This window comes from Fukomys damarensis, unplaced genomic scaffold, assembly GCF_012274545.1.
Source record: "Fukomys damarensis isolate Sample0158 unplaced genomic scaffold, DMR_v1.0_HiC HiC_scaffold_16, whole genome shotgun sequence".
NCBI lineage: Eukaryota > Metazoa > Chordata > Mammalia > Rodentia > Bathyergidae > Fukomys > Fukomys damarensis.
The window spans coordinates 136289857-136293243 of record NW_022900928.1 but is presented as its reverse complement, the minus strand read 5'-3'; the positions used below and the strand labels follow the sequence as shown (position 1 = coordinate 136293243).

General features: G+C 45.8%; 1 protein-coding gene across 1 annotated transcript in view; it reads left to right on the top strand.

Moving 5' to 3' along the window:
* The first annotated feature begins 1160 nt into the window (after nucleotides 1-1160).
* Nucleotides 1161-3387, top strand: part of LOC109117484 (syncytin-1-like) — an 8438-nt gene continuing 6211 nt past the window's right edge. Inside the window, exon 1 of the mRNA XM_019204923.2 lies at nucleotides 1161-1626. The gene's annotated coding sequence lies outside the window, so the exon portion shown is untranslated. The remainder of the gene's footprint in view (nucleotides 1627-3387) is intronic.

The following is a 3387-nucleotide window of genomic DNA, read 5'->3' as shown; positions in this document are numbered from 1 at the left end:
ACAAGCCCTGCTGGCCGGGGCAGGAAACCAATGTGGTTAGTTTCCTGAATGTGAAGGACTCCACAGAGCAGGGGGCTGCTACTCTGTCAGGTTACCCTTGAAGTAGGCTTCTCATATGGAGCGCAACTGTATTCCTTCTTGTTTGTAGGTCTCTGACTGGCAGAGAAAGAGGCTCTTTTCAGACAGGTTTCTAGGCCACTTTATCCTGAGGCCTAAGAGAGTGCTTAGCAGCTCTGAGGCCCCACAAGCATCTAGAACTCTCTGACCTTGGTGATACTTTCGGTTTGAGCTTAGAAAGCAAGCGCTCTTTCAGAAAGCCTCTGCAGTTGAAACTGCAGTTTTTCCCCAGGAAACAGCTTATTTCACTGCTTAGCCCTTTGAAACCAATGTGGTTAGTTTCCTGAATGTGAAGGACTCCACAGAGCAAGGGGTTGCAACTCTGTCAGATTACCCGTGAAGTCCCCTTATCATATGGAGTGCAACTGCATTCCTTCTTGTTTGTAGGTCTCTGCCTGGCAGAGATAGAGGCTCACTTCAGAGAGGCTTCTAGGCCACTTTACCCTGAGGCCTAAGAGAGTGCTTAGCAGCTCTGAGGCCCCACAAGCATCTAGAATTCTTTGAACTTGGAGATACTTTCAGTTTGAGCTCAGAAAGCAAGCGCACTTTTCAGAGTCCTTGTGTGGTTGAAATCGCAGTTTTTCCGTGGGAAACAGCTTTATTCTCCGCTTAGCCCTTTGAACCCAATGGGGTTAGTTTCCTGAATGTGAAGTACTCCACAGTGCAAGGGGCTGCAACTCTGTCAGTTTACCCTTGAAGTCCCCTTCTCATATGGAGTGCAACTGTATTCCTTCTTGTTTGTAGGTGTCTGCCTGGCAGAGATAGAGACTCCTTCGGAGTGACTTCTAGGCCGCTTTACCCTGAGGCTTTAGAAAGTGATTAGAATCCCTGAGGCTCCACAAGCATCTAGAATTCTGTGACCTTGGGTATAATTTCAGTTTGAGCTCAGAAAGCAAGTGGACTTTTCAGACTCCTTGTGCAGTTGAAACTGTAGGGAACCAAATATATATACTCTCAGAGTTGTTTTTGAGCCCAACATAACCGCCTCCATGTTAACCTCTGAATCACCTCACTGGCAGGGACGTGCCGTTACCCATGACAATGGCCTTGAGCAGAGAGGTGGCATGATCTGTCGCCTAGCAACATCTTGTGACAGCTTGTGATATATGGATCCGCTCTGAAGCCATCGGTATCCTTATCTCAAGACATCCTGTTGCAGCAATTGTGCGCTCTGGAATTCCCCCAAAAATTGCCCCCCCTTTTTGTCTTTATATATGCTGACTGTGCCTAAAATAAACGAGACCTTGACGAGCTTCTGCTTGGTCTCCTTCTTTCTGTGCCTCTTTTGTTCCATTTCAAGATATTTCCCCTTCTCGAGCTCTGCTAATTATGAGCCCTGCTGGCCGGGGCAAGTGGCGCCCGAAAGTGGGGCTCGAGACAAGGGGTCTTCACCTGGTGGACGCTGCTCGGAAGATCGGCCGATCGACCCCAGGACCTCCGACCAGTTGGCGAGTTTGGCTCCACGTGCAGTCCGCTCAGACCCACCCATCTGAGAAAGCGACCTGTGAGGTAAGTGAGCAGCCCGAAATATGGGACAAAAATTAAGTACATATCAGTTGCTTGTTGAGGGTTTAAAATCTTCCTTAAAGACGAGGGGAGTTCGGGTTAAGAAAAAGGATTTAATTAAGTTTTTCAAATTTGTAGAAGAGACTTGTCCTTGGTTTCCTCTTGAAGGAACCGCCGACAAGAAACGTTGGAATAGAGTCAAAGATTGTTTTAATGATTATTATAGAGTCTTTGGGCCCAAAAAGGTCCCAATACAGTCCTTTTCTTATTGGAATATGATTAATGAGATATTACAATGGAGACATTTTCACCCTGATGTTAAAGATGCCATTTCTGAATCTGAGAAATTTTTGGAAGCAAAATTTAAAAAGGATCAACTTCCATCACCCCCTTCTGACCCCCCTCTCCCTTCGCATAATCCTTCTCCCTGTCCCTCCATTATCATTCCAATAATAGAACCAGAGAATTCTCATCCACTCCCCACTAGAGAGCCAGAATCTATCTACCCTGCCTTGACTGAATTTAATTCCCCTCCTCCTGCTAATGATGAAAATGTTCACATTTCCGATCCGCCTCCTTTACCATCCCGAGTACAACCCCCTCCCTATCCTTCTCCCCCGCCTTTGCCCTTTTGTGCTCCATCCCTAGATCTTTCAGCCTCTATGAATCCCTACCTCCAAGCCCTTACCCAACAAACTAAAGTGAAACTCTCCAAGGAAATAAAATCCCTCCGTGAATTTTTACAAATTCAAAAGGAACATAATGATCTCATAGAACAGGTCCGTTCCCTAAATCTTGATCTAACAGATTCCCCTTCTAAACAATTAAAAGTCCCTCATAAAGCTAAAGTTAAACCCAAAACATCTCAAGTTTTCCCAGTGCTTCCTTCGTGCGTAACCGAGCCGACGAAGATAGCCCTCCCCCACAGGAAGACGAGCAACATAGTTCTGATGAGAAACCAGGGGAGGCCAAAAAAAATAACCAAGAATCCCCAAACCCTTCTGATCTACCTAGTCAATCTGGAGATTCAAAATATCGCAAATTAAAATTCAAACATATTGAAGATTTTAAGAGCGCTACCGCCCTCTATGGGCCATTGGCTCCTTTTACATTGTCACTCATTGAGTCCCTTAATGATGGGGGATGGCTCACTCCTAATGACTGGCAGCTTTTGACCAAAGCTGTTTTAACCCATGGAGATTTTTTACTCTGGAAAGCAGACTTCACTGAGAGGTGCCAAGTGATGGCCCGCCATAATTCTAATGCAGGGGGCGACTAAAAAATCTGGACAATTTCAAAAATTTTAGGCAATGCTCCTCACTACTCCAATGAGAAACAAGCTCAATCCCCCCCCCCCGGTTTATTAAATCAGATTAAAGACGCTGCCTTTTCAGCTTGGAGGAGTCTACCCTCTAAAGGGTCAATTACTTCCTCCCTCTCTAAGATCCGTCAGGGCACCAATGAGCCATATAGTGATTTTGTGGGGCGATTAACTGACACCGCAGAGAGACTATTTGGCCCAGGAGAAAACAAAAGTGAATTCATTAAACAGCTAGCCTATGAGAATGCAAACCCAGCGTGTCAGGCAGCATTATGCGGACAGCGCGGCGGTAAAGAACTCTCTGAATATATTAAGATTTGCTCTGGAATTGATTCTGCCTCCCATAATATTGCTTTAGCCATCGGGGCTGCATTAAAGGCATCCCCCTTCACACTCCCCATCTAAAAATTGTTACAATTGCAAACAACCTGGCCATTTCTCCC